Raw genomic sequence first — 22,123 nt, 5'->3', positions numbered from 1 at the left:
AGACATGAAGTTAAGAGACTCTTTAATCTCTTCCATCTCTTCTTCATTCTGTTGATTTTTCCTGGGTGGCATTGTTTGTCTCAGCCAAGAACGCGGAGTGAACTCAAGAACCTCTGCTGCCATGATTCTTCAGACTCTTGTTCCTCTTCAGTTAAAATTGTGACCTTGCCTTTTCACGGCAATGCGGCAGTTCTGCACACCATGGATCTCATTTTTCAGCCTGGTCTGGGGGTTCTGTTCACTGTTCATCCCAACCCGTTTCTTAACTCTTGTTTAAGAAAACTGTCCTTAAAATGTATTTTGGTACTTGCTCTACACTGTAAAACTTTTTACTGTAAATTTACAGTAATATACTGGCAGCAGCTTCGCCAGTAAACTACTGTTTATTTACAGTAAGCATACTGCATTTAAAACTACAGTACTTAACTGTAAACAGGTATACAGTTAAGTACTGTATTATATGAATTTACAGTAATATACTGGCAGCAGCTTCGCCAGTAAATTATTGTTTATTTACAGTAGGCATACTGTATTTTAAAACTACAGTAATCTTAACTGTAAACAAACAGGTATACAGTTACTAACTGTATTTGAATTTACAGTAATATACGGTAGCAGCTTCGCCAGTAAACTACTGTTTATTTACAGTAGGCATACTGTATTTTAAATTTAAGGTATTTTACTGTAAATAGATATACAGTTTCTTACTGTATTATTTTAATTTACTGTATTTTACTGGCAGCTACTTTGCCAATATTACACTGTAAATCTAAAATATCCTTTTATGTTCATGTCTTTTTTATTTTACTGTAAATAAACGTATTATTTAATTTGTTTTACATTTATACACTTGTGTTGGCAGCATAAAGTAATACTATTATATAAAAATCTCAGAATACTGATGCAGAAAAGAAATTCTGGAGCTTTAAATTCTACCTTAGGGAAGACTGCAATAAATAATCAGTCCTAAATAACAATGAAAAAAGCAAGATTCAAAATCTAACTAACTCTTTATTTATACTGTATAGTAAATATCATGTGAGTATACAGCACGTTTAAAGAAAGTACAGCAGTTTGCAGTTTTGTGAACTGTATCAATGTCAGGCAGAAAAAGTTAACACCCGTTTTGGCGGCGTGTTCGTGACATCCAACATAACGCACTCGTCTGCATACGCCAGAAAATGTGTCTATCATTAGCAATCTAAATCATCCGGAGGCAGACTGACCCTCGCGCTACAGGGTTGTAAAAGCAAGAGGTCCGTATGAAACCAAACTTGCATTAAGAAAAACATGTTTTATGTGTGATCTTATGGAGAGAAATTACACTACCCACAATCCTAAGTGTAACAGTAATGTCTCTGATTGGCCCAACTCGTTACCATAGACAGGTTTACCGTATCCACAAAACCGTGAACGGCTAGAGCGAGCCTCTACCATTGAACATCTATGATAGTTTCTCTACACAGTATTGTAACTTGTTTTTTAGTGCTGAATCAAATGTTTCATAATCACCAAAACTAGTAACTCATCTTGTAGCTGGTTGGCTCAGTTCCAGGGTTAAACCTATATATGAGCAATTTTTGAAATGTCAATGAAACACTTCTGGAACCACCGTAAAAAAAAAAGTGAGAAGTCCCTGTTGAGCTCCATGGAGTCACACACCATTATATAGCCAGTCACGATCCCAATACACTGCAAACAGGGAAACTGGCCAATACAATAATACAGCTCTATCAGCTGCAATAACTAAACAAAACAAAATCGATCAGTATTTATCGGCATATATTGTTCATTGATAATTGACAAATGGTATCTGCACCTAAACAATACAATGCTATGAGAGAAGATCAAACAAAGTCCCACTTGAAGTCGTTGAGCTTCCTGATTAGGGTGCAGACATGCAGGTTCACTGTTGATGGTTTCTTCTGGACCATCTTTCCAGTTTTTCTGCTGGGTGCCTGTCCACTGTATGCCTTTGATCCTCTCTCAGGATTAATCCCCATGCAGATTCTAAATGACAATGTAACACAAATGCTATAGGTTAGTGAAGAAACGGTTAATTTTGGAGAACATATAGTCTTTCAGTGTTAAAGGAGCTACAGCTTAATTTGTGTTTTTCTTATACAAGTAGTATTCAGCTACTAAACAGGTTTAAAAACAGTATAATATTTATACCAATGTATAAGTACACATTCCAAAGGAAATAAATACAGTTACCAATAATTAAGAAATCTCCATAAGTATGTCATTTCTGGAAAACATATTTTAAAAGCCTAATACAATTATTAAGTAGACTTTTTTCCTCCTGCATTTGTGGAGAATATTTCATGAACATTAGAGCTGTGTTTTTCCGTATTATTTTAGAAAACTTGAATGAGAAAAAACATTCTATTATTTTGAAATGTCACAAAATGTAACAATGCTGCTTAATGGTAGGTAGTTACTAGAGATGCACCGATTACAACTTTCTAGGCCGATTCCGATTTTTCACTGAGTTCGATTCGCCGATACCAATTTTAGAGCGATTCCGGATGAAAACTAATTCTAACCACTTTAAAGCACACGCAAATATTTATTTTCTATCTTTTCTTTTATAGAACATGTTTTGAACAGATAATGGATCACTATAAAATAGAACTATATAATTACTCCTGGTGTGGGTAATCCACACACATCTAAAGTTAGTAAATGTTAGAACCATTTCCTTCTTTTCACATCCAATATTCAACTAAAAATATGTGATTTATTAGCAGGGAAAACAGGTAATGGCTATACAATAATATATAAATAACAAAGAGAGTGAGAGTGCATGTCGGAGAATAGAGCGGACACGCCGCCACACCGAGCCGGATCAATGGCAAATCACCGTCGCAATTCGGCAGGTCACCAGCCGGGTCAATCGGGTGCATCTCTAGTACAGAGCTGCTGCTAGCGTGACGGGCCGATAGGTACTTACAGCCTATTGTGTGCGCACATTGTACACCAAATAGCTGTGCGCACAAGCAGACCTATAGTTTTGGTTTGGTTTCAACCCGATCCAGATTTGTGTCGTGAAATGACGTCAAACCCCTAAGTATTTTTATTATTTTTTTACATTTTAGTAAATGTATATGCTTGTAGTACATCAGCAGCTTTAGCTACTGAAATTCTAATCTCGGAGAACTTAATCAATAAAAAGTCAATCCAGGTGTGTAATATGTGTGGGAAATCTCCTACCTCTGAATGAACTCCAACGACCATGCAGCATAGTCCTGGTATTGCAGGTTAAAGTTGTAGAAAGTTGACATTAGAACAGCAAGCCCCAGCACAAAGGACACTCCCTCACTGACAACCTAGCCCTCCACGCTCACAAACCACCGCTGAGCAAAGCTGGACCTGAAAAAATATGAATAGTTAATAGAAATGGCAACAATATGATTTCACTGTTCAAATTAATTTGATCTGAATTTATTTATATCCACACAATTTGATTGTATGTCTTCATATGTATGGCCAGGGGTTAAATTGCGATTTGTTATGTGAGGGTGCTCTCCCTAGGGGGGTCCGGGGGTATGCCGAGAAATTGAGTCTTACATGATATGTGCAAAACTGTAATGTTAAGAGCCTATACTATACTCTGCATTGTTGTAGTATCAACAGGTATTAGGGCATTTAGCATTTACATTACTGTTAATCAGTCATCACTAATGATTACACACTGTATTACCTTGTTATGATATAAGAAGTGACCCATACAATGTGCCAAACATAATGTGCCACATGAAGAGACAGTGCAGCTTATGACAGTAGCAACAGCTGAGAAAAAAGGAGAAGGCATTTTATCTGTTAATCCTACCAACGTAGACACGTATGCGTTATGTAGTTGACCCGCAGTGGTGAATTGTCTGCAGTTCTGGACAGAAATATCATGTTGTCAAAAGCATCACTTTCATCAAATTGTATGTGACATATTTAGATGGTATGTGCGTGGCTGAGCCCCGGATTCCCGGCCCAATGTAACCTCTGCTTATGGCTATGGTAGAATTAGACTTTGGTGACTAGAAATATAAAACAAAATATTAGGCATTGTGGCTTTATCCAACAAATACAAAAAAGAAGAAAAAATGCCTGTTAACTAAAGTTAGTTTTAGATGGGAAAAGGAGCAAATATGAAGCCACTGAGTTTACAATAGAACAGTTTCAAATGTTCGTTAACAAAAACGTCCCAAATGTGTTTTTGAAAAAAATTACAAATATGAAGCCACAAAATTGGCAATAAAACCGTTTGAGAATAGATAACACGTCAATATTATATCTTCGTTTGCACAAAAAAAGTCTGTAATCTAAAGTTATAGCTAGTTTTAGAAGTAAAACTAAGCAAATATGACTAAACAATGTTCATTAGCAAAAAAAGTCCGCCTAAAGTATAAAAAAAATTACAAAGATGAAGCCACAAAATTGACAATGAAACCGTCCGAAAATAGATAGAGACACGTCAATAATATAACGTTTTCTTCTCTTTGCACAAAAGTCCGTTATCTAGCTAAAGTTATAGTTTTAGGAGTAAATATGTTAAAAAGTCTGTAAGGTTACAGTAACTTTAGTTTAAGAAGAAAAAAAAGAGCAAATATGAGATTCAGCAGGGTTGAGGATTTTTTTGTTTTATTTTTAAAGATCACGCTCCAAAATGTCTGTACAGTCTAACGTTAGGCTCCTTGAGGAAATCTTCTAACGATAACTAATTGTGTTAGCTAGTGGTAACGTTAGTGACCGTGACCTGTCAGCTAACGTTAGCCAACATTAACTGATGCTTAACTTTACTAGCTAGCTAGCTAGCTTAACGTTAATGTTACTGAGTGATCTGCTGCCATATATGACAACAAATAAATCGATAAAACTATCCTTAATAACATTTCAAGGCATGCAGGCAAATAAAAAGATTTTGAAACTTACATGAATGTTGAAAAATCGCGCTTCTTTTGATGCAGCTGCTACTGTCCATGCGTTTTCCTTCAGAGACTGAATGATGATGACATCACCGAGTCCGAGCGCGCCAGTCACCGTGAGAAAAGTTCTTCCCCCCCCCCTCCCCACACACACACCCATACACATACAAATAATAGACACACTTTTGCCGTAAGATATAGTCCTGTTATACTAAATATTTTCTCACTAATTATTAGCTGCTAATCACACTTTTTTCCCTTAAAGCATAATTTGGAAAGAGTAGCAACAGTGAAATGTGCTGCATGTAATTAAAATAACTGGTCAGAAAAATAAATATGTTCAAATTCAAAGTGTAATTCCCGCTTTTTCTTTATTTTCCCGAGATGCACTGCGATTAACAGTAAATCCCTGTAATCTGCAACATTCTGGTGATGGTGCTGTAATATCATTATTTTCTCCCAGAATGCATTGCCACTTACAGTATGATCCTGTATAACATTAAAACAGTAAGATACTGTGAGATTTTAGCTGTAAATTTACATCAAAGGGTTACAGTGTATGCAATAACAAAAAATAATTTCAGTTGTAAAAATAATTCCAAACCTATTTATCCTATTTACATAGACCATCTTATTTATTTAGACACAAAATAAAACCCCTCCCTCTCCCCTCCCCAAATCGTCCTTACAACCTATCAAATCCAATAATTATTAATTTCTTACACTGCACTGAAACTTTTATTCTTGTATGTATATATTATTCTATTTTAGCCTGTTTTTATTTTCTATCTCTTTAATATTTTATGTATAGCACCTTGAATTGCCTTGTTGCTGAAATGTGCTATATAGTTACCTTGCCTTACAACCTCCAGCCTGTCAGTCAGTCAAAAGGGCATAGAGAGCACTGCCTGTCTGTCTAAGAGGAAGTGTAACCACACAGTGACTGCTTTCGGCTCGCCATTGTATTATATTTTAGCGAACGCTGTCTGCGTGGAGTTTGGTAAAGTGTAACCACTCTTGCAACCGCTTTATGTCTCACTGTGACTTAACGTTAGGTAACTTTTTTCGTACATCAAATTCGGTTCCGGCACCCAACGGTATACCGTTTTTCGGTACTTTCCCTGCACTGCAACGACAAAAAATAATTTCAGTTGTAAAAATAATTCCAAACCAACTTAGACCATCTCGTTATTTATTTAGAACATTTTACACTCCATACAAAATAAAACATCTCCCTCTCCCCTCTCACATCTACGGAGCCCCCTAGAGGACATGGAGAAAAAGAAAGAAAGATGGTTGACCTTTTTTTTTCTTTCTTTTTTTACTCTAAGTTTTGCGTGATCTCGCAAAGTTTTTGTAACTTTTGTCAGTGTACTTCCGGTCCACACAACGATCGAACTGCGAGAGTCATGATGGAGGAGGATTTGAAGGATTAGTGTATTCAAGAGCGGTCCCTGAAGAGGTTATACTACACAAGCAATGAGACAAGGTGGGCAGAACATTCATGAATAACGGCGTAACAACCCAGAGCCTGGTAAAGTGACTAACGTTAAGTAAAATTGGTGAAAAATTGACTGTGCTAATGTTAGCTGTGGTCCTGTTAGACAAGTCTGCTGCAGCAGTACTGACCACTGCTGCACATGTAGAGAGGTTTAGTAAAGATGCTCCAGCTGAAGCAATAAGTCCTTCTGACAAATGTAGATTGCAGTGAGAGTAGATGAGATGGATACAGGAGAATACTCAATTCAGATTGGCCCTCTGCTCCAGCTCTTCAGGTATAAAATAATTTACTAGACAACAAAATGCTGCGATCATTTAAAAAAAAAGCTACTTAAGAGAATCCTATTGTCAATATTTCCTAATAGGCTCTGCATTGGCATCATCCCCTTTGTCTAAACAGAGAGAGGAGTTAAGCCTCTTAGGATGTTTGTCCCAATTCCATGAGTAAAACATGGAATGACTTACTTATTAGTTGACTCACTGTACATGTTTGAACTGATAAGATGGCTGATTAGAACAATCATCAGCGTTTCTGTCTCTGCCTTTGCTGTCTTTCGTTCTGCAGTGTGTCCTTCTTACTAGTCTTTCTCCCCTGTCTTCCCTCAGCCCTGAGCTACATCTGCAGTCTCTGTTTGACTTCAGGGTCTCACACGCTGGGGTCAAAGGTCAGCTGACCTGTAATTTTTATTCTCTCTCATGCATGCTTATGAGTCCTCTTTCAATCTGCATTACTTTTAGCTCTCTGTTTCTTTGTCCCTTACTCTCTGGCTGCAGTGAAATGAAAAAGTTTAACTTTGTAAATGTTCCCATTATAGTGGAAGCTTGCCTTCCTCCCAAAATCCCTGACGACAACTTCAGAGAATTGAAGAGGTTTTTTAACTGGAGAAGGAATAAGATACCCAGATATAGGATACCATGCTTTGGCACCTGATTGGAAGGCTGTTACGGGGCACTGAGCTGTTAAAGGTAACGCTTCTGACTTGGACCAATTTACCCTATAACCTGAAAAGTTCGAGAAAGTCAATAATCCCCAGCAGACCGGGTATTGATCTGCTAGGTTTGGACACAAGCTGTATCAAATTTGAAGTGTCGGAGCTGTAGAATGAGCAGCTGTCACGTTAGAAATAAACAGTAGGCATTGGAAGTGCATTAAATAGTAAGATAGGTTCACTTATGAATTTACACAATTATTGTCTGCCAGCATTCCTCTCTTGCCTTATTTACAGCTACAGTGTTGCTTTTTGCTGTTGTTTTTTCATGTTCTTCATAGGCGGAAGTAGGCGGCATGCGATCGATCCATTTTGTGTGGTGGAAGATTAAAATGACGCTTAACACTCAGTTATTGTGGAAAAATGCAGCCACATACACATTTCTACTTCTATTTCAACGTGATATCATGACTTCCTGCTCAAAATATGTACAAGTAACACGCCACTTTCCTAAAGCCAAGTGGCGTGTTACTTGTACATATTTTGAGCTATCCGCACGTATGTCTACGCTGAATACAGCGGACGGCAGTCTGCAACGTCACAGCCTAAACATACACGCCACATGGCACTTTCTAAAGCCATGTGGCTACGTGTTATCGCGAGGCTGCGTGTTATCGCGAGGCTACGTGTTATCGCGAGGCTACGTGTTATCGCGAGGCTACGTGTTATCGCGAGGCAGAGGTTGGGTTTAGGAATGTCACCCCGACCAACCTCCCCGGATGTACGGTCTTTCATACTACTCGCTACGGCGTCAATTCACACGCAATCGCAAGGTAACGTAAGTCAATGGAGGCCAAACGGCGTTGATAAACGAATTGTGTCATACATACGCCACTTCATGAGATCAGTCTGTCTATTTACTTAATTCTATTCTTCTTTCTTTTAATTCTGTTATTTAATAGAATTCAATTAACTGAAGAGTGTTCATCACAAACAGGTCAACAATGGTTTGTATGGTAGCCTTCTCATAAGGCTTCCTCAGGAATGTCCTGCTATGACCTCTCTTTTCTCTCCACATAACCCATACATCCCTGCAAATCAAATAATAAGGCGAATTGTTGCTATGGCGACAAAATGCTATCGTCTATCATCCATTTGGTAATGTGATAATAGGAAATTGGTTCTTCTCCACAGAGCAAAACCAATATCATCTGTCCATTTGTCCTATGAATTATTCTATAGGAATTTATCCTATATGAATTTTGTTAGCAGTAGATGGCCAGGTGGGCCATTTTCTGAGATTTAAAAACTAAAATAAAAAAAATAAAAAATAAATATCTGATTACCTTGCAAATCAAGTCCTGGATCAATGAATTAGCAAAAAAGAAAAAAACAGAAAACACATCCTTGTTAGCTCCTATTTAAAGAAACTATAGTAACATTTGATTTCCATAACTGGAGTTTTATGCCCTTAAACACCACAGCTACAATTAAAAAAAGAACTATTAACCAGATATTTAGAATGTATAAAAGTAGTTACTCAAAATAAGACAGGGGCATACTTGCTTTTCAATATTTTGCTTTTACTTTAAAACCATCAACATCTCTAAAAAAGAAAAACTCTGAACAGTGGCCCAAAGCAGCGTTTTGACTTTGGAATGCACCAAAGTCAAAACGTTAAGTGCTACAATGTAGCGCGATAATACTTTTGAACAAAAGGTGTTTGTGTGAGGCTGGAAAATGAAGGTTCACCACGTTACCTGGGAACGTGCTGGCCGTGGAGCTGGCCGTGGAGCTCTCCGCTCGCACCGGAGCTCCGACTTTCCTAGAACGTTACGCTCTGAAAGCCATGGATGTAATGTTATAGAGAGCAGGCTCTGATCTTTGACTTTATATGGACAATGTAACATTAATGTCACCCTAGACTTGGTGAGATGTGTAAAGTTACAGTGTGTGTAACTTAAAAATAATCACATTAACCTAGATGATGCAATATTTTATCGGTTGGGCTGGAGTTGGTTATTGATGTTATAAGATGCACTTAAACTCTGCACGTTTGCAGCCCTCTGGTGTGTTTCAATGTGATGCCACTCATTGCAAATGACCCCCCCGTGTGAAATACCAAACTCCTTCCTACATAGGCTACATTGCAAAACGCTTTGTTTGCATCACGTAAAACTGCAGTAATCCAGGGGTATTTCCATACCCAGTCCATACCTGTCAAGTATCCCGTTTTGGCCGGGAAAGTCCCGTATTTTACTCTTCTTTCCCGCCGTCCTCCCGTATTAGTATTTTCCCGTAAATCTCCCGTATTCTAATCTGCGTTATTAAAAAATAATAATAACCCTGACCCGAGCGGAGTAAAAAGAAAAAACATTCCCAATCTGAGCTCTGTAGTAGCCTCGCGATAACTGCCACGTGCAGTAGCCTACTACAGGTACTGTAGGTGGCAGTTGTCGCGAGGTTAGTGTGTGAGGTCAGATGATGAGTGACAACGCGGGGGAAAAAAAAAAGACGGATGATGGACGCTACGACAGAGACGGTGCGCTGCCAAAACTTCTGAAGGCTTTACCAGCATTCCCCATAGCAATGCAAGTTGAGAAAGGGTGTTTAGCATGGTACGAAAGATTGTTCCAGAGAATAGGATGACGTTAGACAACAGAACTGTTTGCGCTCTACTCTCATGTAAAATTAACCACTCTGGCCCAGCCCACAAATACACTCCTTCCAAAACAGTCTTGTGCAAAGTCTGCAACAAATTTGTACAATAATTCACTAGGCAGGTATGACCCAGTCCTCCCGGTACCAGCTACATGTTCATCGGGTCCCGGGACACCAGCCTGAGCCTCCATTTCAACAATGAAAGCAATGTGTGTTATCAAAATTTGCGCCTAGTACTGTTGCAGCCAATGAGCAGCCGACGGGAGCTGGCTGCAGGACGACTCAATCACCATGAACAGTTTTTAATGTCTTATCAGACAATAACTACTCGAGAGTCTGCTCTTGAGACTTTGCTCTAATTTTCGGGACAATTAGGGCAGGATTCGGGATTAGGGACAACTGCTTGGATTTCGGGACTGTCACGAATTTTTTTCCGGACGTCTGGTCACCCTAGTTTCAGGCAAAGTAGCTGCAGCAATGGGCTGGATGAGAAACGTGTGTCTTGAACATCAAAGCATGTATATCTATTCTAGTAGAGCCTAAGAGTACAAATATGATGCTGAAAAGGAGTATAATAGGGGCTCTTAAAATTCTTAAATCCTGTCAACCATGCTGTCAACAGGATTCAAGCATTTTACTGCCACCTACTGTCTACAGTCACCAAGTGCATCTTTTAACTAATCCCCTGTTTACCGTTTAAGTTGCATACCGTGAAGTATGGTGGCAGCAAGGTATCAAATAAAACCCTTAAAATCTGTATCTTTTAATTACTGTTACTAATCTAAGCCTTGTTGCTGCATGTTAAATATTATCTGTGTACAGTATGTGTGTGTGTGAATGTGTGTATGTGGGTACTTTCACTGTTGTTTTTACTGACTTGTAGAGTGTACAGAGACTCTCTTGGTGATGTGCACTTTAAATAAACTGAGGTTGAAGGTTTTTGTAAATCTTTACAGTCATTCACTGAAAGAACCAAGCAGACCTGCCTTATTACAAGATCCAAATTTTCTTCAAAATGTGCCATTTTCAGTGTGTAGCTTGCTAGCTTGAAGTTTGTTGTTGTTTCCTGAAGTGAAGGGATTTTGAAAACGGTGGCACACAGAGAGAGGAAGGTAAGGGACATGTCAGGCTGTATCCTGGAAATGTACTTCTGTTGATCCATTTTTATATATGTGTTTAAGCTACTTAAGAAGAGACTGCTACATGTGATGTTAAAGCTGCCCTTATCTATCCTTTTTTTTAACAACAATGGATTAATGATCATTTATAATGAGTGAAAGGGGCTGAGAATTATCCAACTCTTATTATCTGGAGTAACCCTCAACTCGACAGTGTTTGCGCCTCTTTCAGCTCATTGTTTTGGTTATTCAGAAAGTCCTGCAAATTCCCAAACCAAACCAAACAACAAACACAGCAGCTAGCTGGTGAACACAGTGACGCTTTTAGCAGCTAAAGAGACAGATATTTTCCTCTGTAGTTGGAGGAGATGAAAGAGCTAAAATAGAGTGAATGGCAGATGGATAATGTTACCAAAAGGTAAAAAAAGGTCACGAAATGCATTGATTCAGCTTCAATTAATAATCATTGTCTGTTTTATCAGTGTCTAAAGAAAACTGTGAACCTGCATACTTTCTTGATCAATTTTTCCTTATTAACTTCAGAGCTAGGTCCTTTATGACACACACCAGAACGTAATCCTTGTTACTGGTTGACTACCTTATGAAATCCTACCATGACTAACTATTTTTGACTAACAAACGTTGACAGACAATATCCAGGCTACCAAAAGTGCATGAGTGGATAAACCCAGCGGTTTCTGAGGCAGGTTTGACCAAGATCAAGCGTGTCATAATGACCCAGTGAAGTTGGACTGTTTTGATTGTGTCACCTCTGAGCAGCCCTACAGGGAGAGATCAGACCTAACGGCCAGAGACACCAGGGGACACCGAGAGCACCTCCTATACCTTTCAGCCAAAGCTGTATGACAGTAAAAGCACAACAGATGAGAATAAAGGCCGTTTTATTGTTTTGCGGAGGCTCCACGCAGGGCTCTCGCCGTAGCCTACGCAAGTGGCCTGATGTTTATACTTGTGCGCTGGTGTGTGCGTCGAGCCGGCATGTGTGTGTGGGGGGAGTGGGTGATAGAGCGAGGGAGAAGTGAGAGAGTGATGGCTGTCGGTACACGATCCGTTCTGCCTGCACGATCCGTTCTGCACATGCGCGACACATGCGCGATCCGTTCTGCACATGCGCAAAATGTTCGCGCATGCGCTGTTGTACGAGGATTCACGACACTGCACGATCTGTTCCATGCTTCCGGTCGACAGCCAAGCTAACGTTAGTTTAGCTAACAGCTAATTCGGCTAACCGCTAGCTGAGACAGCATGTAATAACTTTAAAAGACCCTCAAAATAAAACTTGAAAATAAACGTTAACATATATAACAGCTGTTACGTCAGTTCTACTTTACTTGTGCTCATTTAAAATACAATCACTCAATACTTGTCTTTATTGTTATTACTGTAACGTCTTAATGTAGCTGTAGCCTGCTTCTCCCATTAAGGTTGACTTAACGTTATTTTAGACTGAATCTAGCTGTCAGCTAGCGGTTAGCCGAATTAGCTGTTAGCTAAACTAACGTTAGCTTCCCAGTGGAGGCTAGCCATAGGCTAGCGTGGAACAGATCGTGCAGGTCGTATCCTCGGAAAAAACAGTATTATCTTGCGCATGTGCAGAACGGATCGTGCAGGCAGAACGGATCGTGTACCGACAATGGCGATTAGCTTCAGAGCGAGTAGCGACTCTAGAGTCGTAGTGAGAGAAACAAAGCGTCTCCTCTGTTCTTTCTGACCACGGTGGGAAATCTGGAGCAGGAGAAGTTAACCCTCTCCTTGATTTCATGTTGTTCATGGAGAAGGAGAACCAGGAAATCAGGGGGGAAATGCAACGCTACCAAGCCACGGCCGAGCGACCTGCGTCGCTGCGATGTGTAGTTACATTTTTCGAGAGGTGCACGTAAGGCTACGACGTAGGGTCCGGCGTAGACGCAGAAGGGTCTGCGGGGGTACGCCGTCGATTTTACGCACAATTATAAAATGGCCTTAAGTCAGTGCTAGACTCCAACCTCCAACGTTAGCCACCTTTAATGCAAACTAAAGCAACCTCTGCAGCCTTCTGGCAGAACTGAAGCTACAGCACATTAGCTGCAGAAGAGGAATAGAATAAAAAAAAATGTTTATTGCCCTTTGCACAGATACAGTAGTCTAGAAATCTAGACGCACCCTAGCGGCAGCAAATGTAATTTGCAGCCAGGGGGGTCTAGGCACTCTCCGTTGGCTTGCGAGCTGGAAAAACCAAACTCTGGTCAGGCCAATCACATCGTGTATAAAGCCGGTGGGCGGGGCTTATGGCTGCTGCTGCTGGGAACAGCGGTCTTCTGGAAGATTGGAGTTCAGCTTTTCTTTGAGAAAAGAACAAAGAACGGCACTGAAGTAATTCTTAAAAAAGGAAGATGTGTTCAGAGTTTTGCCGACCGGATACGGCAAAAATTTAAAGTTGAATCTATCAACCAGCGTTGCTCTGCCTGGTTGTAGCGCTATCCTATTACGTGCAGAGGGAATTTGAAAAACAACTGTTTATTCCGCTACTCGGATTGAGCTCTGCCAATGGTGAGTTCCCAGACCCAACATCTTGTCAGGCTACAGTTACAGGGCTGTACAAGTACATTGGATTTTATGTGCATTGCTTTCAAACCTGCCTCACTTAGTTCGTTTGAACCGCACTAGAGTTTGTTTACCCCCTAAAAAAAAAAAATATAAGAAGAAGTACAAAACAAAAATACAAAAAAGTAGAAGAACAATATAATGAGAAAACACAAGTAATTGCAAAAGTGCACCGGAAACATACAATGTATAAAATAACTGCTTGTGATTATAGACATTATTATTGCACCTGAGATTTTTCACATTGTTATTGCCACGAGTCTGACAGCAGCTGGAGAGAAGCTGTTGTGGAAGCGGGCCTTGCGAGTGGAGATGCTCTCTCTGGCCTGTGGTGTCTCAGGTTGTTTCCTGAAACCTTCAACCTGAACATAGAATGGGCTAGATGATGTTTGTCCCGGGGGATGCCCGTGCCTTCCTTGTGTAGCACTGCGCTTTACGTGCACTTTACGTGTCCATGAAGGGAAGGTTGGAGCTAATGATCCTCTCTGCAGTCTTGATGAACCATAGAAGCAATTTCCTCTCAGCTAAAACTCTCATATCTATTTGAAATTTGTGAAACACAATGCACAAAGAAATGCAATCTGTAAACACTGCACAAATGAATGCAGAGTGATTTATATCTTTAAATCTGTGTTGTATCTGTGCCTCTAATATGTGACTCGTGAAACACAATGCACAAATGAATGCAGAGCGATCCCTATCTGTGAATGTATCTGGAAACCCAATGCACAAATGAATGCATTGATTTATAGCTGTAAATCTGTGTTGTATCCGTGCATCTAATTTGTCCATTGATACCAACCATGGTTGACACCAGAGCCTTCTCAGCTGTAACTGAGAGTGGGTCTGGGAAAGGTTCAATGACAGTTCATTTCCAAAGGGGCGTCACCAACGGACGCCGCTCAAATGCCTCTGGGCGCAATTGGATAGTCCTTCAACCAATCAGACCACCAATCAGGGTGACGCTTCGGTAGCCGTCATGTTGAATGTAAACAAAAAGCTGCTCGCCTCGCGTGATTGGTGCCTCAATTTTGGGGACATTGGAAATGGGCTTGAATGGGCTCTTCGCCAGACTGACTTGCAGAGCAAATCTCAAATTTGCTGGAAATTCGTCAGCGTTTACCCAGGCTAAACCATCTCATGCTTTTCGATAAGAGGACTACATAAAATAACGTTCCAAAGTTAGGCCATTTTCAATGGAGTCTCTCTCACCTCAAGATATCAGAATAAAATTTTTTTTATCATGTTTTACACTGTAGCTGTTAATAACTACAGATTTAAGATGATGTAAGTTAAACTGTAAAGAATACAAATTTGCTCGACACACTGTAATCATGTTTATTAGTTTCATAATCGTCACTCACCGGGTTAAATACGTGCTTCTCCTTCATTCGAGACCAAATATATCTGCAGCTGCACCCTGATAGAATAGATGAGTCTGGTGGGTCCAGGCACTGTAAAGCTGATTCAGTGTTAGATTAAACTACCATTTGTTATCAGGGTGTACAACTGCAGAACATTTGGTCTTGACTGATGGAGACGCTTGGTTTCGGGAAACATCAACAAACTTGGAGAAAGCTGTTGAATTAAAATTGGATGGTGCAACAGGGCAGGCCTGCTTGCTTTTTTCGCGGAATGATTAAGATTTACAATGAATATGTTTACGGCATTTACTCTCTAACTGGGAAGTCTTGGGACCGATTGGCGGAGATTTGATATGGAAAAAATATACACGCCGATAAACTGGTAAGAGCAAATTACGTTTTAACCAGGTATCCAGGGTCCTAGATATTCCACACACATCCAATGGGGGCAATGTAGAGTTATCATGGATGTATTATAAGACTGGACACAACTTTCATGCCCCGTTTATTCCTATGAGAGTTGCTCAGTGGCGCAATCATCAAAAACGTTTCTAAGCTTTTGGGTTAACTTCTGTGATATGCAGCCCACTGAATATGCGGATAGACTTTACATTGTGGTGATGCCACAGGTTTTTTTTTTATCGCTTTTCTCGGCTCGAGGGAAGTTTTTTGAAATATCATTTTTTGACAGTGATTTGTGTGGTTGGCATTCTCTACAGCTGTTTGTTTTCTGACAAGCTCACTTAGTTATCAATGTCAGCTACAGTAGCCCAGAATAGATGAATCAAATTTTGCCTGGGCCCTTAAAAAGCCCTGCATTCTGCAACTCGCCACCTCTCAAACTGTATGGTAGCCAGAGTGAATAAGGGATTCTTATTTAGCAAGCATATAAAAGAGACATTTCCATTCTGCGCTCCATATACAATAGCTTCTCTTTTATCCTCTTCACTTCCTTGCTGACCTCCTAATGGATGTCACATATGTAGGCTGAGGGAGACATTCGGGCTGAGTTATGCCCCTGTTTCCCGCTTCCTTCGGGTTGATTTAAACCCTAGGTCCTGTGAATCAGCCATAATGCACGGCCACTGTTTCTCAGATGTGTCACATCTCAATTCATGGGAACACTTTGTAATGAGACGGCAGCGGAGACCTGGGAATCTATCACGGAGTATGGCTGCCCCGTGGGGAAGAGACTGGAGTGGACTGTGGACATTGTGCCGCTCATATCAGGAGTTTACCATCATTCTCCAGGAGTGGGTGGTTTCCGGCGAGCAGCTGCCACACGCTGATGCCGGTGAATCACTATACACTGACCAACTTTAATATCACCACACAGCCTCGCAGACATACCTCTGCCATCCACTCTACATTAAGACAGGCAGTCAAATTCTGCCGGAGAAAGAGAGTTGCTAGAAGACAGTGCTGATTAGTCTGACTACACTTTTGCCTGTTTTAGCCAATTTACCAAACATTGTAGGAAACCAGTCATTCTTGAGTGTTGAGGATAACTCAGGGCTTAAGGCCCAGACGCCCTGAAAGCGTCTGATGGTCGCGTTTTGAAGTACACCTTTTGTTTTAACGCACCAAAAGCGACACGCCTTCCCCGACCTTGTTTTGATTTTGGAGCATCAAATGAGGGCCCAGCGTGACCAAAAATGCTTTTTTCTGCAGCCACACTACATGTTTGGAGAGAGTTACTGTATGATGTGATCTGTATAAAAATGTAGATTAATTAATTTATTATACAGGCGCCTAACAACCCAAAGCTGTTGTTCGCTCTGGCTGCACGTCTGTCTCTTTGTCTCCCCGTCTCTCCTCACTACATTGTGCACTGTCAGCATGCAATAAGTAGGTTATTGGGGTTATGAAATATGTTAGTGGTGCAATACATGGGCTGTTGGTTTGTTCAATATGTCATTATGTACTGCATAGGTTATGTGGAAATGTGTTATTTGTGCAATATGTCATTTTGTGCAATACGTACAGGGTCGTTCAATTAGAAACTGCCAGTGAAAGGAGGAGTTAATGTGCTTACTATATAAGGACCTGTCTAATGTATATGGAAGCATGTTTTGTGCTGCATGAGAGCATGTGTTGAGAGATGCTTATTTTCTGTATGTTGTGTTGTCCTTGTAAAGCTGCGGAACAGACAGAGTCCAAAACAAATTTCCCTTCGGGGACAATAAAGTATATCTTATCTTATCTTATCTTATCTTATCTTATCTACATGACCGACTGAGGTCGATGTTTATTGTAAATCAATAAAACTATACACCGGGCATGAGAGGAGCGCAATAGTGGTGTGTATACGCCACTGAGATGTGCTACAAACTTTATTTATATATTTCTTATGGTGAAACCGGAGAGCAGAGGATATTAGTGACCCTGTGAATGACGTTCATAAGTCTGTAGCGGTGTGCGCCTACATTCCATTGCAAAATGTCTCGGCAGCGGAGCGTCCGACTTTTTCTTAAAAGTTCTTCTAAAAAGCCCAATAATAATAGTGATGATGGCGTATTTAAACGAAAAAAGGAGGATTGATGCTGTGGAGGATGAAGGACAAGCAAGCATACTATAACTTATTTTACAAAGTTTTTAGTGGCCTCAGCCTTCACGGCAGAAGAAAGAAAATCAATGATCTGTTTCTTGATGAAAAGTGACTGCAGAGCCTATATTAATTGAAATGAATGAATGCAAATGAAGTATGTCTGAGTATCATTTAAAAAATAAAAATGACAGGTAATAACTAATGAGTCTAGATTATGACTTTAGTTTTACGACCCCGTCTGTCACGGGACAAAGTCTAACGCAACCACTGATAGGGGGATCTGTAATGTACAAAACATTTGCCTAAATAGTGACCTTTTCTGAAATACTGCCCGTTTTGTGGTTTTGGCGCTTCAAATCTGATGCCTCCAGTGCGCCATATGGTGTGTGTCTATATACGCGTTGTTTTCACGGATGGGTTCGCCCTCTTCCCAGCATTGCACGCTAGTGGGCTCGCCACCAGTTTCTCTCAACTGACCACTGACAAGCAAAGAAAACAGTCTCTGCCCTCTTACAACCGCATAAATCGTATAGTTGTGACATCAAAACCGTACAGAAATCCTGGCAGCTCATTTAGGCACAGTTTCTTAATATGGGCTGTGTGAATTTCTCTGTGGATTGAGCATTTTGATACTTTAACAGTATTTATATAGCTCCTCGGCATGCTTTAGAAAGACATGGAAATCTTACTTTTTACAATATGGGACCTTTAAACTAACCTTTGAAAGTATGAGCAGTACAAATGTCCATGTGGTGCCCCATAGAGAACTGAACAGGAAGTTAACCTGTACTTGACAAAACTTAAATGTCTGAGTGTATTTGGAGGCTCATTTGCCCAGGGAGGGAAACACTTATAGATAATGACACTTCTTGTTTGTAACCCCTCCACTCAGCACCGCCCAAGTGCTGTTTAGTTGACCTTTAACACTATTATTGACATGCATTGTATACAAATGAGAGCGCCCTTCCCGCAGGGCCTTTCTGAAAGGTTAGCAGCTGCACACCGCATGGCAGATGAGGGCCTCTAATTAGCAACAGAAACCTATTCATCAGTTGGCTGAATTAGAACTAATGGTCTGTACTAAGCTGTGTGCAGATACAACAGGAGTCACAGGTCAGTCGACTGTAAAAGAAGCATAGAGTTTGGGATAATAATGGACACTTGGAGTTCTTCTTATTTGCCTAAATGTTAGAGTTACAGGCCAGCATGTGAAGATATAATGTGCTGGCTGCCTTTTGTTAAATGCACTTATTGCAGTTAGTACTAACACTAAGGGCCCTACTTCAACGATCTAAGCGCACGGCGTGAAGCGCTGGCGCAGGTGCGTTTAGGGCGTGTACGAATCCACTTTTGCTAGTTTAACGGCAGAAAAAAGTGTCCTTGGGCCGGGCGCATGGTTCAAAAGGGTTGTACTTAGTGTCTTCATTAATCAGAGGTGTGTTTTGGGCGTTACATTCTGATTGGTTTATTGCATGTTACACCCAAAACACGCAATAAACCAATCAGAGATCATCTCCCATTCCCTTTAAAAGCCAGGCGCGTTTGGACCTTGGAGCATTGCTGTTATGATGGAGGATTTGCTGCTTAATATTTGTAATTGTAATCTTTTTGTGTGCTGCTGCGCGTCCCTGTGTGTGTGTAACAAGCATAGTGTGCGCGCTGTGCACGTGTGGTTTAAACTTATGGATGTAATGATTTACCGGTGTAACGGTAAACCATGATAAAAAATGTTGACGATAACAATTACCATTTTTATTATTATCACGGAGGATTACCACGGTGCGGGTGCACTGTGTAGCCTACAATGTGCGTTTCTTGAAGTTGGAATCATGGCGGAAGGAGGAGATGACAGCGCTCAGGACATTTATCAGCCCTCTGAGAGGATTAAGTCTGAAGCATGGGTATATTTTGGTTATTATAAGAATGCCGAAGGACAGTTGATTGAATATAGTTATCCTGTCTGCAGAACGTGCAGGAAAAAAGTTGCTGCTAAAGGCGGAAATACATCAAATCTCCTGACTCATCTCTGTGACCATCACCCGCAACTTTATAGCCAATGCAAGGTAAGTTAGAGTTAACGTTTTAGCTCGAATGCATGGTGTGGGGACTTCGGGTTGAGGGAGAATGCAATGATCCGTCTGTCTAACTTATTAATAACTTGTCAATAATGTAAACAGAAGCCTTACCAGACACACTATTTTCTTAACCTTGGCCTTAGAGCTAGACGGATGTCCATTTGAGTTGCGTTTATCAAACAGTAGTAGACTACAGTATTTCATTGCATGCATTTTTTGATTTCTATAAGAATGCATAATTTATATTTGTCCAAAGTTCAGTAAATTGTTTAATTCTAGTCCCACGGTGACGGTCTGAATCACGTGTCTTTGAAAACACAAAACATTATTTGCCCTGTAAGATAATTAATTTCTAACAGCTATAGGCAAAATCGTATGAATATTGATATGAATGGTAGCCTAATAATAATAATAATTTATAACAACAATGACATTGGCTATTCTTTTTTTACAGAGAGGACATGCAGTGGGGCAACCAAGTACTGCTACTGTTCATCAGTGACACAGACACTTGAGCAAGCATTCAAAACACAGCCTGCTTATGCGCCTGCATCCAAAAATGCTCAAGACCTAACTGCAGCAATCTCCTATTGCATACGATGCATTTCCAGATGGTTGAGAGGCCTGGCTTTCTGAGGGGGATGAAGGTTGCTGTGCCTCATTACAAAGTGCCTTCACGCAATTTTTTGTCAAAGACTGAAATACCAAAGATGTACAACGCAGTCAAAGCTGATGATAGGAAAAGTTTGGCTCAAGGTGAATTCTTTGCTGCAACTACTGACCTCTGGTCCAATGAAAGTGGGGCTGGTCTACCATACATCAGCTTTACAATTCATTATCTCACCCCAGACTGGCAACTGGAATCACACTGCATACACCGAAATTCCACCAACTGCGGAACGACTATGTTGGATGAGTGGGGGATAAACAAGACAGATCTGGTCTCCATAACCACAGATAATGCAACCTACGCGATCAAGGCCTTGGAGCAGTTCCCAGATCTGTGGCTTGGATGCTTCGGTCACAATTTGAACCTGGCCATCTCAAAGGCTCTGAAAATTCAGTGAGTTGAAACAGCAGTCAGGGCCTGTCATCATCTGGTCCAAGGCTTCTCACAGAGCTGGAAGAGAAAGAGAGGACTGATAGAAAAGCAAGCTGCCCTCAACTTGCCACAGAAGGCTCTCATCCATGATGTAGTGACCCGATGGGGATCTACATACAAGATGCTTGAGCGTTTCCTCAGCCAGCAGCAGGCAGTCTGTGCAACACTGGCTGCAGAAAGGGGAGTTTGGCATCTGATGCCCAAGGATGCTGACAGAGTTGTTATGGAGCAACTCTGCCAGCTCCTTGAACCTCTAAATACAGTGAAGGAGGAAATCAAGGTCTACATGTCTCTGCCATCCATTCCAGCCGAGGATGATCCACTGGTGTGGTGGAGGGGCCTGAAAAAAAGGGGCATCAAAGCTGCCTCGTCTTTCCAGGATTGCAAGAAAGCTTTTTTGTATCCCAGCAACCAGTGTTCCATCTGAGAGACTATTCAGTGCCAGCGGGTACATTGGTTCCCCTCTTAGATCACTACTTAAACCAAACAAAGTAAATGTGTTGACATTTTTACATTTTAATCTCAAGTGAATAGAGATGCATACATACATGATGCCAGATCAGCAGCATCTTAATTGTTGATGATGGAGAGAATTAAGGATGCAATCACTTCTGTTCCATTGATTTGTTTACATGTTTTTTTATTTTAATGTCATCAACACTTGAACATTTAGATTTGATTACATATGATTGTAGTTATTTTTGTAATTTGTTTGTAGTGGCTATTTATTTTAAATGCATAATGCACTTTTGTGTTATTTATTTAAGGTTTACTTTTAAGTGTTCATGTGAACAGTTTTACATTTTAATTTCGATGATGAAGAAAAAGTGTATAATAAGTGGTGTTTCTTTGATTTGTTTACATATTGTTCTTTATGTCTTAGCTTGAATGTTTGGATTTGTGTAAGTTTATATATATGTTTAAACCTGCACTACTGGAAATGTTCCTGACAAATAAGCTGTTTACATGCCAAACCCTTGTTCCTTTGATGTTAAAAGTTGCACTTTTGATAAGGTTTTGCCTATATTTGTGTAATATAATAAACACTGTTTGTGTAGGCCTATCAGTGCTTTCTGAACATATTGAACACACTTTTAAAAACACTGCGATAATATCGAAAACCGTGATAATTTTGGTCACTATAACCGTGAGGTTAAATTTTCATACTGTTACATCCCTAATTAAACTACCCAACAGCATATACAGCAGTAAGGATTAGTTTCACATATTAGTACTTTCTGTAGACGAACCGCCACAACTTAAGAGTTACTTAGGCTTCAATTATCTTATCTAATGT

At 40.3% G+C, this 22,123-nt stretch overlaps 1 long non-coding RNA gene across 1 annotated transcript; it reads right to left on the bottom strand.

The window, feature by feature from the left end:
• Window positions 1–1,267: 1,267 nt before the first annotated feature.
• Window positions 1,268–4,952, bottom strand: LOC120569507. Its single transcript, XR_005640879.1, has 3 exons — window positions 4,933–4,952; window positions 3,217–3,375; window positions 1,268–2,010 (listed from the first exon to the last, which is right to left on the bottom strand). It is a non-coding gene; the product is annotated as an uncharacterized LOC120569507 (long non-coding RNA).
• Between the last annotated feature and the right edge of the window lie 17,171 nt (window positions 4,953–22,123).

Source organism: Perca fluviatilis, chromosome 12 (genome assembly GCF_010015445.1).
Source record: "Perca fluviatilis chromosome 12, GENO_Pfluv_1.0, whole genome shotgun sequence".
Taxonomy (NCBI): domain Eukaryota; kingdom Metazoa; phylum Chordata; class Actinopteri; order Perciformes; family Percidae; genus Perca; species Perca fluviatilis.
Note: the sequence above shows the minus strand (reverse complement) of the source record. Positions and strands in the feature narration are given on the sequence as shown.